This window comes from Tasmannia lanceolata, unplaced genomic scaffold, assembly GCF_043159265.1.
Source record: "Tasmannia lanceolata isolate RefF3 unplaced genomic scaffold, GAP_Taslan_0.1 ptg000035l, whole genome shotgun sequence".
NCBI classification, from domain to species: Eukaryota; Viridiplantae; Streptophyta; class Magnoliopsida; order Canellales; family Winteraceae; genus Tasmannia; species Tasmannia lanceolata.
In genome coordinates, this window is record NW_027518712.1 from 2,217,274 (window position 1) to 2,231,527 (window position 14,254).

General features: G+C 45.4%; 1 pseudogene across 1 annotated transcript in view; it reads right to left on the reverse strand.

Moving 5' to 3' along the window:
• The window catches only part of LOC143859671 (protein DETOXIFICATION 23-like), a 59,244-nt pseudogene that overhangs the window by 9,456 nt on the left and 35,534 nt on the right, over nucleotides 1–14,254 (reverse strand). The window contains exon 2 of the transcript XR_013239317.1: nucleotides 6,212–6,753. The product of XR_013239317.1 is annotated as a protein DETOXIFICATION 23-like (transcript). The remainder of the gene's footprint in view (nucleotides 1–6,211; nucleotides 6,754–14,254) is intronic.

Here is a 14,254-nt window from a genome sequence, read left to right on the forward strand (position 1 = left end):
TACGCCCAGAGGACGTGATAAAGTTCATCTACCCATCGGCCTGCCTTCTCATCAGCCTCTTTTAGATTCCCTGGAGTAGGATTCTGTTTGTTACTTCAGTTTGCCCATTCGTCTGAGGGTGTGCCACTGAAGTGAATCTATGCTCAATCTTCAAGTCAGAGCAGAATTTTTGAAAGTTCCGGCAGTCGAACTGTCTGTCGTTGTCCGTTATCAAGACGCGGGGTATCCCAAATTTGCAAACGACTGACTTCCAGAAGAAGGTCTGCACGTTTTGCTCTGTGATCTGGGCCAGAGGTTCAGCCTCCACCCACTTGGTAAAATGGTCAATGGCTACCACGACGAACTCACGTCTCCCGGAGGCGGGCGGAAAGGGGCCCAAGATGTCCATCCCCCATACTACGAAAGGGAGAGGGATGATGATCGGGGCCATGGACACAGTAGGTTGATGGATGGTGGGAGAGAACTTTTGGCATCTCTCGCACCTTTTGACCAGGTCCAGAGCGTCTTGCCTCAAGGTTGGCCAGTACAGGCCTCTTAGCAGTACTTTGATGGCCAAGGCCTTGCCCCCCAGGTGTTCTCCGCAAATTCCTTCGTGCGTCTCTTGCAGAGTGTATGCGGCGTTGCTTGGCCAGAGGCATTTTAGGTATGGAAGGGTGTACGACCTTTTGTACAAACTCTCACCATCTAGGGAAAATCGGGCTGCTCTCTGTATCACTTTGCGGGCTTCCTTCTTAGCTTCGGGAAGCTTCCCACTACACAGGTACTCAATGATTTCGTCCATCCAGCACGGCTCATGCTCGACCTGCATCACTTCGACAGCCTCATTTTCGATACTGGATTTCTTCAAAATTCCATACATATACTCCCAAGAGTGGTGTAACCGGATGCTGCCAGCTTTGACAGCACATCTGCTTTTGCGTTCTCCGTTCTAGGGATTCTGATGACCTCGAAGTTTTTGAACTTGCCGGCCAACTAGCGCACCTTGGAGAGGTACTTGATCATGCGCTCGTCGTGGGCCTCATAGACTCCCTCGATCTGGTTTGCGACCAGCTAGGAGTCGCAATACGCCTTCAGCCTTTGGGTGCTGGTCTGGACTGCTAGGTTCATTCCGGCGATGAGAGCCTCGTATTCTGCCTCATTGTTAGATGCACGGAACCTGAACCTCAACGCATAATCCAGAACAAAGTTATCGAGCCCAGTGAGAACCAAACCGGCTCCACAACCAACCTTGTTTGAAGATCCGTCCACATATACTTCCCAGAGCGGTTCGTTGGAAGATGGATCATGTTCTGCCGGTACATGGATGTTTTCCGTTCTCATTGGTTCAGTCTCAACTTCTGTCCGTTCCCCAGTTGTAGTTGCATTCTCTACAAACGGGGTTTGGACAACTTCGGATTCGATGCTTCGCTGGTGGATGGTGCACTCAGCCACAAAATCTGGCAACACTTGAGCCTTTATAGCCGGCCTATGCAGGTACTGGATATCAAATTCGTTCAGCTCCACGGCCCATTTCACAAGTCGCCCTGAGATGTCTGGTCTGTGGAGAACCTGCCTGAGCGGCTGATCTGTCAGGACCTTTATTGTGTGGGCTATAAAGTACAGCCTCAATTTTCTGGCTGCCATGATCAGGGTGTACGCCAATTTCTCGACCCCCTGGTACCTGATCTCGACATCATGCAGGACCTTGCTGACATAGTAGATCGGTTTCTGTTGGTTGTGCTCTTCTCGAACCAGCACGGCTGCCAATGCCATGGGACTTACGGACAGGTACAGGACTAGCTCCTCCCCCGGGTCTGGCTTTGTCAACAGTGGTGGGGAAGACAAGTACTGCTTCAACTTCTCGAACGTGAACTGGCACTCCTCTGTCCAGGGTGCTGTCTTGATTCCTTTGACGGCGTTGAAGAAAGGCAGGCATCTCTCTGCAGACTTTGAGATGAAGTGCCCCAGTGCGGCCACCATCCCGGTTAGACGCTGTACTTCTCTAATGGTTTTTGGTGGAGTGAGCTCCACCACGGCCTTGATCTTCTCTGGATTGGCCTCTATCCCTCTTCGACTTACCATAAATCCCAAGAATTTTCCCGAGCTGACACCGAAAGTGCACTTGGTAGGGTTGAGCTTCATGTTGTGTTCGCTTAGGACCTGGAACGTCTCTTGCAGGTCAGAGACATGATCTTGTGCGCTTCGGCTTTTGACCAACATGTCATCTACATAGACCTCCATGTTGTGGCCGATTTGCTTTTCGAAGAGCTTGTTTACGAGTCTCTGATATGTTGCCCCGGCATTCTTCAGGCCGAAAGGTTTGACGCGGTAGCTATACGTCCCCTGGTCTATTATGAAGGAAGTCTTTGGTATATCTAATTCATACATTCTGATCTGGCTGTACCCGGAGAAGGCGTCCACAAAGCTCAGCAGTTCATGACCTGCGGTGGCATCTATAAGCTGGTCGATTTTTGGGAGCGGGTAGCTTTCCTTGGGACAAGCTTTGTTCAGGTCGGTAAAATCAACATAGGTCCTCCACTTCCCATTGGCTTTCTTTACCAAGACCACGTTCGCCAGCTAGTCCGGATATTGAATTTCTTGAATGAAGTCAGCTTTCAAGAGCCTCTCCACTTCTTCCTTGATCGCTTGCCGTCTTTCCATGGCAAAATGTCTTCTTTTTTGTTTCACCGGCCTGCAAGTTGGATCAACACCGAGTCTATGCGTGCTGACCTCCGGGTCTATTCCGGGCATGTCTGTGGGAACCCATTCAAAGACGTCTACATTGTCTTGAAGAAACTGGGTGAGGCTCTGTCGGGTGCTACTGCCGAGAGAGAAGCCGATTTGAATGACCTTCTCACTATCGCCTTCGCACAGAGGGATGGAGATGAGGTCTTCGACGGGCTGATTCACCTGGGCTTCATCTCTCAGATCAAGCAGCTCAATCGGCAACGACTCTGAGGCATTCTTGCCTTTGAGTGCCATAGCATAGCACTCCCTGGACTATGGTTGATCTCCTCTGACTTCACCCACGCCGTTTGGTGTTATAAACTTCATTTTCTAGTGATATGCTGAGGCGACGGCGCGGATGAGGTTCTAGCCAGGTCGTCCTAAGATAGCGTTGTAGACCGAGGTGGCCCGTACTACCAAGAAGTTGACCATCGCGAAGGCTTGACAGGGCAGCTCCTCGACGAGGACTGGGAGTTCAATCTGTCCTTCTACTTTCACGATCTCTCCTGAGAAACCGAACAGATCGGAGGTCGCCGGCCTTAAGCGGTCGTCACCTATCATCATTTGCTTAAAAGCATGATAGTAGAAGATGTCGGCCGAACTCCCGTTGTCGACAAGGATTTTCTTCAACTCCCAGTTTGCGACGAGCATGGTTAGGACCAGTGCGTCATCGTGAGGTAGTATCAAGTTGTCGAGATCCGCATCTGAAAAGGCGATTTCGTTCTCGGTCTTCATCTTTTTGCTGCATGTGTGCACGACATTCGGTGTGCGTAGGCTTTTCGAGCAGCAGATGATGTGCCCCCGGCTGCCGGTCCGCCCATAATTGTGTTGATGACCCCCTTGGGCTGGGATCGGTGTATCTCCGGCCGTGTACTCCATGGTGGGGGAGATTGATTCCGCGCAGGGGGCGGCTGTGACCACCGGGGGCTCTGGCCCTAGAGACTCTTCTCCCTGCATTCTCTTCTGTGGACGTCATTTTTGACATATTTTTTCAAGCATCCTCGACCGATCAGCAGCTCGATTTCTTCCTTGAGCTGCCAGCATTCTTCTGTGTTGTGCCCATGGTCCCTATGAAACCTACAATACTTTGACTTGTCCCTCTTATTTTCCTTGGAGATCATCCTGGTCGGCCACCTTACAAATTCTTCTCCTCTGATCGCGGCCAGTATGCGTCTCCGGGAGGTGTTGATAGGGGTAAAGTTTTCCTCCCTCCTCTGGGGAGATCTTTCTCTTCTAGTGGCCTTATCATCCCTACGCTGCTTGGTAGGGTTCTTTTCTTCAGAGGTTCTCCTCCGGTTTGAGTCTAAGGCCGCCAGAGTCTGCTCAACGGTTATGAACTCCTCGGCTCTAGCCATCAGATCCGCCAGTGAGCACGGGTTTTGGCGAGCCACTGATCGGCGGAAATCATTGGATTTGGCCCCTGCGAGAAGTGCGTTCATGGCGGCTGAAGGATCCAAATTTGGAACTTGGAGAGCCTCTCTGTTGAAATGGCTGACGAATGTTTTCAGAGGTTTATTATCCTCCTGCCGCAAGGCCATCAAGGATGCTGTCGTTTTCCTTGGCCTCCTGCTGCTCATAAAATGGCGGACCAGGTCGTCCACAAAGTCCTCAAAGTTGCTAATGGAGTTCGGCTTAATCCTCGAGTACCAGTCCCGGGCTGTACTGGTCAGTGTGGTCAGGAATGCTCTCCAGAGGAACCCGTCAGAGGAGCCGTGGAGGAGCATCATAGTCCTGAACGTTTCCAGGTGGTCCACAGGGTCGGTGGTTCCGTCATATTGCGGAACCGTCGGCATTTTGAACCCCCTGGGTGCTGGCGTGTTCATAACATCGCCTGTGAACGGCGGTCTGCTTGAGAACGCCCTTGCAGCAGGCCGGCCTTGATCCTTTGCCAGGTCTTTCATACGGTGGTCTATCTCTTCTATCCTCCGCAGCATTGGATCAGCCCTCCTGTTTGCTCGGTCCACTGATTTGTTTCTCTCCACAGAGGGACTGGCTGCAGAGCCGGAGTGACTTTTTGAGCCTTTTTTACGATGTCTGGACCTCTCTAGGGGTGCACGGTCGTCCTGAGCTCGGTGCCTCTGCACTGAGCGAGAATGTGACCTGTGGTGGTGGTGAGGTTCTGTGTGGGCATGCCTGGTCCTGGAATGATGAACTCTCCTCGTAGAGTAGTGTGTCTGATCTCTACTGAGAGGTGCGGCCTCCCTCCTGTGGGCGTTCGACCTTTCCTGCACAGGCCTTTAGGCTGCTGGGTGATGCTGGGGAGGCGCTTGGATCGGATTCTGGTATTGACCAACGAGAGTGGTCATTTGTTGAAAGAGAGCTTGAACTTGCTCCGGAGTGGGAGCAGGGTTGAGGTGTTCCGAATGAGCTGGGCTCTACTCCGCTATTGCTGAAGGAGCCACTATCTGTGAGGCCAATCGTTCGCTCCGAGTCCTACGAGGCACTTCAGCTCGGGCTGTCCGAGCAGTCGGTACCCGGGCGCTCCTCCGTCATGCCATTTTATAAACGGGATTTGAACAGCTTTTAGTTCGTGGTCCCACGGATGGCGCCAATCTGTTAGGCCTAAAATCGGTAACAGATATGGCAGTGACGTAAGAGCTGAGCTGGAGGACCTGAGGAGCTGAAGTGAAGGAACTGAGTCCTGCACAAGAGCGCACGAGGTCAGGAGACCAACCCGGAGTCATTGCTCCGGATGGGCCCTTCGACACTCAAGTCAGTATGAGCAGGAGTGCAGAGCCAAAGATTTAAGAGTGGTGGTTCAGAAGTTATTACCCCTTGCTTTGAGCCTCGAGAGGCCTTTTATAGAGGGAGGCCTGGAGTGGTTGAATTACCTACCCCAGGACAAGTGTCGGCCCTTCTCTGGGTTTAGGTTTACCTACTCTCAGGTAATTACCGGATTCCCCTGGGCCAGTGCTGAATTCGCGGTGGGCCCCTTAAGGGCCACGTGTCGATAGTTAATTGGTCGTTGCTTTTTATACCCCATCAGTTAGTGCATTTATTGTGGCTCTGAAAACGATAGATGCAATGATGTGGATCCAATAATGCCGCCCTTGTCCACCTTTTCTACAAGGGCCCATGTGAGTTTAGCATCCCTCATGTTTTACATTTGATAGTGTGTGTGATTTCTTAGGAAAGCTAAGTATGCTTAAGTAGTGTTAATCTCTTATTTGACATGCAGCCTATATTTTGGGCCTTGTATCTTCTACTACAAGCCATTTTAGTGAAATTCGAAGTCTTTTGACTAGTACAACAACTTGGCTTTCATTCTTTGTGTGTTTGGTATCAAGAGAACATGTTTCTTCTAATCTCATCTTCTCCGTCCATCTGATCGGTTTCATTAGAATCACCTGATGGGTGTGTTTTCTTTATGTAGCTCATTCATATTGAGGCTCAATATTTAGCACCATGTTAGTAGCCGTTTTAAATTGGAGATAAGCTCATTTATTTTCCATTATAGTTAAAAATCTAGTGAACATAAAAGGGAAAATCAGGAGTCAAAGTTTACCATATCATGACACCAGAAGATACAGAGAGCTTTGCCACTGGCTAGAGATCATAAAATGCACTCTTAGAGAATCCTCTCCATGTTTGGGGGAACCATCCTCCGAAAACATACACGAATTCTCCTATGAGTGTGAGCCAATTTGCAAAAACCATCGAACCCATGGCACCAGAAATTCCCAAGTTTAACCTGTAAACAGCCACCCACGAAAGGAGTACCTGGAGTGCAAACGAGGTACTCGCTAGCCATGCAATGATCGTGTTCTTTTGTTGGGCTTGCAGAAACATTTGCAAAGTGAAGTAAAACGCAAAGTAGAATATAATTGAGATCAACCATAGGGAGATAGCATTAGCGGCTTCTGCTATTTTTGTGTCCTCGCCAAGATGAAAAAGAATTGGGGTTGCAAAGATGTAGAGAGGTAGCATAAGGGTCGCGACGGCAAGCAAAAAAATCCACGACCTCTGCATATAGATTCCCAGCATGTGGTATTGTCGTGCTCCATATGCCTGGCCACACAAAGTCTGAAGCGCACTCGCCATTCCCAACTGCAGAGAAAATAAATGTGTAGATTGTTATGTGACTAGATGGGTCCCGCTTAAGGTGAAATAAATTAGTTTAGATATTTGTCATTCTTAGATTTTGCTCTCTAGTTGTTTAGTATAGGTAGGAGTCTTAGAGATAAGGGTTATCTAGATTAGGGATTTTCTATAAATAACATGTACGTAGCCTTAAATGAATGAAGAATTTTAACCCCGAAATTGTGTTTTTGCATAAGGAGGAACCAACTGTTCCCTCGAAGTGGGTCAAGAGACCGATCTTCCCTATAAGAAGACCAATCTTCCCTATAAGAAGACCAATCATGTTGCGAATCAATTCGGGTTCATAACAATTGGTATCAAATCAATCGATCCTGTGTCCTAGCTGCATCTTGGGAGATTTTGGATTTTGTACATGATGATTTTTGAAAGATCAATGCACTTGTTTTGGAATTGATGGGAGGGCATCGATGGTTTGTGGAAGGCTTGAACAAAATCAACATATCGATAATCTTGACAATGTTAATGTTCGGTTAGAGAAAAGTGCAAGAATTGATGGTGAAAAGGATGGATTAGATGAACACATTATCGAAGAGTATATTGATTTTATTCAACTATTCGATCATTTTGCCATTTCGATGCTACTCCATGAAAAATCGTATTTCTTTCCAACTTGGAATACAAGAGATTTTGAAGGCGGGGTTCGAATGATTGCAACTCCTATTTTTGAAGAACTTGAAAGGCTAATATCAACTATGTTTTTCAACAAGATTATATCCAATAAGATTTGGGACCCCGGTGGAATAAATTAGTTTCTCTAATAATCCAACCTTGAGGGCAAGGTTGATTTCAAGGTTGATGGAATTTTATGTGACTAGATGGGTCCTGCTTAGGGTGAAATAAATTAGTTTAGATAATGGTTATTTTTAGATTTTTCTTTGGGGAGTGATAAATCGACTCCCCAAATTGATGAATCGACTCCCCATGTGTCTTTCTCTCTCCTCTAGGTTAGAGAGAGAAAGACGAGAGAGATAGACACATGGGGAGTCGATTTATCACTGCCCTTTTCTTTCTAGTTGTTTAGTACAGGTAGGAGTCTTGGAGACGAGAGTTATCTAGATTACGGATTTTCTATCAGTAACATATGCATAGAGCCTTAAATGAATGAAGAATTTTATCCCAAAAAGTTTATTTTCTGCACAAGCAGGACTGAACCGTCCCTCGAAGTGGGTCAAAAGGCTGATCTTCCCTCTAAGAAGAACAATCAAGTTGTGAACCAATTCGGGTTCGTAATATCCATAAAAGGCCAAGACCAGCCACCACGATTGCTACCTTAAAAGTACGAGAATTTGTATGTAATATATAGTTTTTGGTTATAACTAGGTGGGAAAGTGATGCCCTTAAAAAGCAATGGATACATGACCTGCACAAAGAAGACAATCAGTAATATCCGAAATTGTCAGGCCGGATTCCCTTCAAATAATTTTTTTTTAAAATACCCCTATATCAATAGTAAATTTTCCAATAAACGGGCCATTAAAAAAAATCCAACAAACGGATAGGAATTTCCATCAATCGACAAAGACCAACACTGACCAAAGTTAGTGGCCCATGAATAATCTTTTTGACTTGTCTCAATTCCTAAAATATAATGCATCAAACCCTTGTCCTTCATTTTACATGTGTTTACACCCATTTCTGGGCACCATAGGTAAGAAGAAACTAGATGTTGGCTCATTTTGACTAAGTCATTGAAGTTATGTGCCAGGTTGGCACTTTATAGGAGCAAGGGAACGTGCGAATAGTGAATCTAAAAGAGTGAACAGTTGCCAGGGGTTCCCTACTCCTTATATCTATGTCTAAGCCTGATTGGTCGTGTGGGACTGAGTTGCTAAGTAACTACATTATGGGCTGGGTCAAAGAAGTGGCAATTTAGTTGCCAAATCGAGGGAATGTGGCTAACAACCACCTAAAAGAAAGGAGGATGTGCAAATAAGGAAGCCTAAGATTAGCAGTTACCCAAGAGTTCCCTCCTAGAGAATGTGGGGTGATGAGGAACGGTTACCCGAATAAAGCTATATAAGGAGACGTCAGTCTCCAAGGATGTAATCACTGAACCATCTCCAAACATGTTTTAGCATTTTATCTTTTAACTTTCCAGTAATGTTTCCTTTACTTTTTGTAGCTATAGCTTATTCTGGATTAAGCAAGAAATGAATTGATCTTCCCATGTGAGTGTTTCTCTTTAATTCAATTATCCCTGACACTGGCGTTTCAGCTTCATCATTTTTTCATTTGCATTCTGCGCACATTGGCATCTTGACCAATTGCAGGTCTATCACACTCTACACGTGTCAACATGTCAGTGGCATTCCGTGTGTGTTGATATCACCACATTTGTGCCGCATCTATACTAAAAAGTACTTTTCATTTGTGTAAAGGAAGAGGAGATCAAGGAAGAAGTGTTGTTCGCCTCTTTTTCTCAATCGCATAAAATTTCCCCACATTTGGCACCGCATCACACACACACACATACTCCACACTCGGTGCACTCACCGACCGCGCCGGGGCATTTTCGATCAGACACAATTTTGTGGCACGCTAGGTGGAACCTAGTGCATTACTCGGTGTTAAATGGTTTCTAATACTAGAAGTAAAAGTGCAAGCATCGGTGCCCCTAAAAATTCCAGTGATTCTATCATTTTTTAGAGTGTCGAAACACATGATCAAAGGACTTCAAATTAGTAAAATCCTTGGCTAGGGGGGAATCTTAAATCCTATTTCATCGAGTGGGGGAACCGCTCCACAAGGGCGAAACTCTGGCGTGCCGTGTTACTTCAGGACGTGGCCACTACATTTAGGCAGCACCTGGACGTGAATTCCCAAGTACTGTTTGGTTTGCTTTCTAACAGAATGCCACCAGCAGCGCTAGTACAACCGCCTCTTTGGAAGGGTAATAAGCCGGTCTAGTAGCTACCATAGATCTCCATTTCTTATTGCTACTACCCCACCAGAAGGTGGAATCAAGATCGGCTAGTTCCAACTTTTAACCTGGTCAAATCCTACTCTAGGAGGATCGTTTAGTGGCCTCTCTATATTTGCCTCGAGAGAATCAAGCCAAAATTCAGGCAGATCGGCCGTTTGCCTTCCCACTAAAGCAACTGTCACGATGGGAAATAAGGCGACTTTCCCAACATTATCGTTCTCGATTTTGTTTCAAGGCTTCCAAGTCATGTCTTCTTTTTAAGTAATGACAATCCGAGATTTTTTCAATCACAGATGGAAGAGATCCCCCGGGTTAACTTATTTGGGTAATGACATTTGTTGGGGGCTTTGTAACTCTGGCTACATGATTGAGAGCCTAAAGGATGTTTACCTGGATCTTATAGAAGCTGGTTACTTTGTAACTTTGTATTTAAGCTCTTCGAGATTCAGAGAGATTGTAGTAGGAAAAGACTAATCTTACTTGGAAATGGGAAGAGTATAAAATTCCTCTCCTCGGTCCTCACCAAGGAACGCACAAGTTCAGGCTTATGGGTCTGGAAGCAGGGAGGAGAGGCCAATACGTGACCGGAGAACCTTTCTGGGACAAAGGAGAATACCTGGCCAATGGGGTGTGGGAGCAAGACTAAATATCACCTCAGAGAAGCCTCTTGTAGGTGACTAGAAATGTAAGGACTGCGGCTACAACTTTGGAAGATGTAGTTGTTGCAGAAAATGCTTGATGGAGAAAGGAGGAGATGGCAAAAAGAACCCTCAAAATCCCATGAGTAGTTGTATGGAAGAGTTTGCCCTTAAATCTGGAATCGGTGGCCAGCTTCCGGAAATAATGTCCCTGGCAGAGAGATCGAGCATCGGAAAATGGCTCTCAGAAGGTGCCTAGTGGGCTGTATGGAAGTTCCTAAATGGAAGCTTGAGGAAATCTGGGAATGAGCCAAAAAAATCTTGGAATAATCCTCAGCTCCCAATACCCCTTGCAATCAGTCCTTTGGAGGTTCTATTCAGGTTTGAATCGGAGAACCAAGCAAGCTGGGTTCTCCGACAAGGAGGAGAGAGCTTGGGAAACCACATTACTTCGTTACATATATGGAATCCGGCATTTCAGTTAGGTGCCAAGACTATCTGGATAAAATTCGACGGTCTTCCAGTTCATGCTTGGACTTCCTCAACAGTAGAAGCATTAGGTAGGGTTTTTTACCAAGTCCTCCAAGTTAAATTGTCAGGGAACCATGATCATGGCTTTTGCTTCAGCTAAAGTTCTCACCTCATATTGGAAACTTTTATGTCCATTTATTAGTTTGAAGGTTGAGAATAGAAATTACTTAATAGGTGTCATGAGCATGTTGGAAGAAGAGTATATTAATGGTGGATTGAACATCAATGGTAAGTCCATTCTAGAAGTTATATCTGACCCTGACGAAGGGGATAAGTCCAACTCCGGCATATTGATATGGGAGAATAAGTTAATCTCCGGCAAGACGAGTAAAGGAAAATCAGTTCTAGCCCAGTCGAACGAACCGTTGAAAAACAAAGAATTCAAATTTGAATTGGGGTCTAATCGAACTGAAACATCATTGGTTGGAATGATAAGGCCTCCAAAAGCTGGCAGAGGGGTAGGCCGACTAGCTGATTTTGAAAATCAAGAGGAATTAAATGGGCATGTACGTGGCAACCCAGGAGCGGACACCCAGGGTAGGGGGTTTTAAAAAGTATAAACAGAATGATAGAAATACAGCCCCTCTCCCAAAGACCATAAAGGTCGCCAGTGACCTCAATTATATAAATGTGAAATATAATAAGACGTTTTGGGAAAAGAAGAAAAGATCTTTTGTTAAGTATCATCCAGCTAGAAAACAGTTTCCAAGGCAGAATATCAAAGGATTTCGTAGAAAAAATGCCTCTAGCATGCACGGTACTTATGGGTATGTGAACAATTATTACGTGAACAATTATTACATCCACTCACCGCCAGTGGCCAGTAGGGTCGGTTCCTTTTTTTATAAGAGGAGTGGTATAGGAAGACAACCGTATATGCGCGAAAAGAAAAAAAAAAAGAGAAACTCACCTCCAAGCTGATTTCAATTCTAGAAAGCTAGGACTCGTCTGGGGATTCTTCCTTTTCAGATGAAGGGGAGCCCCTAGACCTCAAAGGAAAAGGGAAAGCTGCTGGAGACGAAGGCCTAAGTATAGGTGAAAAGCAAGCTTTCAAGAGAGTGGGCTATAATAGGAAGAGGAAGAGCCAGGAGTCGGCCTCGAAGGGGTAAGTTGCCCTCGAATATTTGAAACTTCAATGGAAGAAGCTTCAAGAGGAGGCCAAAGGAAAGGAGAAATAGATTGAAGAGCTCACTGGAAAGAAATCAATAGAAGAGTGTTGTATCAATAGAAGAGTGTTGTGTACCGGTCTACGAATTATGACCTCCAAGAAAGCTTTGGAAGATGAAAGAAAAGCATTAGACAAAGATTCTAAAAGATATGATCTCCAGATGGAAGAGAGTGAGATCCACTACAATGGATCGGCCCTCCCCTAAGATTTCTTGGATGCAGACCATAGTGGCAAAATTAAGTCGTGCTTATTTAGGGCTGAGCAAGGCTCTAAGGAGGAGGCAAAAGTGAGCTTTGGGGAAGACGAAAAGGCTATGTCAGAGGAATTTGAGGAGATGTCAAAGGTGGAAATGCCTTGGAGATTGGTTTCGAAGAAAATGTGGACAAGACCAAGAAAATGTTCTTGGAAATTGAGAAGAGGGATGAGATAGAAAAAAAGGGAAAAATGCCGGGATGTGGTCGTAGAGAGCTTAAGGCTCTTACAGACTGATAAGGAAGTGAGTCTATCAACGTTTTAGGCAGGTGGTGGTGTGAATAAAAGTGCATGGGGGTTTATTGTTGTTTTATGTGTTGGCTATTATTATAGGCTTGGTGATGAACCTCGCTGGGAGGTAAATTAGGAAAATGGATGTCTTTTTGGGGATTTTGGTAATATATCTGTTGTTCTGAGTATAGGGGTGATTTTTTAGGTTGACAGGGCTATGCATTACTGCTACCCAAGAGGTGCTTGAGGGACCTTTGTCCTTCGATGCTCGTGATCTTTCTTGATCCCTCGATGATCAATCTATGGTGATATCAAATGGTTTGGAAATTTCTAATGCTGGGTGTGTTGGTGGAGATAGTTCCAAGTGGTTCTAAGTTTAGGGGCTCTGAATCTAGGAATGGATGCAACTTTGATATCTTTGCTAGAGGAGCATTTTGAGGTTACAATTGGGAGTTTCAAGATGACGGTGTTTTACTTTTTCTTTTTTCTGGACAATGGAGTCCATTTTTTGTATCCTTTGTTATTATGTAAAGGGGTGGGACTACTTGTCCCCAACTCTTGTAAATCTTCTTATTATGAATATATTTGTCAATTTAAAAAAGAAAAAGAAAAAATCAAGCCAAAATTCAGCACTAGAGTATAATATGCCATCAAGCATGACCATTGTCAATGACCTTGCTTCCACGATGCCTCAACAGCAAGCAAGGTCCTCCGTGGCAGATCGACCAGACCTTGGAATCGTTAGACCGAACGAGAGCACGGTCGATCCTAGTAGTGCTGTGCAGAATAAGAATGGGGCTGGTTTATAGGGGAAAAACAACTAGAAACCAGAACCAAGCCCTCACAACACCTCTGAACCCTTAGGTTACTCTAAGATTTCCAGTTGTAGGTAGAGCTGAGTTGAAAACCATTACTACCCAACCCTAGGATCGATCAACTGTTCATCCAAGGTAACTACATCCCCTAGAACATTGGCCTGAACAGAGACCGGATCATGAAAATGATACAATAGCAACTCCATCCAATGTTTAGACCGATACACAGGCTGGTGTACAGAAAAGTGTATCCTGATTGGTATGATTACTACTATCCATATCATAGGGGATACAAGGGTTCTAAAGTCACTTTTTGTTTGGGGAAAGACCATCAGTCTACCATTGAGCACCTAGGCCATTTAATTGCCTAGTGCGGGGAGAAAACCATGAAGGCCACAAACTTTGGCTTTTTTCCCAACTATCTCATCGTAACAGCCTTTAATTGGAATATTAGTTTGCCACCCAATAGCATTGAGACGTGGGCGTACATGGAATCTTATTCATTTACACAAATTATGTCCATTATTTTATCTTGTGTGAGGATCCTTCATCTTCTAAAATTTTATTTCTCCTCTGACCTTAACAAATGTTGGGATATTTGCAGTGGATCAAAGAGGGTGGAGTTTGCTTCACCTAAATGGGTGCCGCCTTGGTAATTTAAATTTTGATAGGTCTAGCCTTGGTAATCCTGGACCGATAAGGGTGAGAGGCCTGCTTAGAGATGAGAAAGGATAGACTAGATGAGATTTTTTGGTCCCCGGCTCAAGGATTCGAGCGAGGTTGAGGTAAGAGCGATTCTCAAGGGCATCGGGATAACTGATAGTAGTGCTTTAGATGGGCTTATTGTGGAAGGAAATTCCCTAAACATCATTAATTGGATGGATGGTGA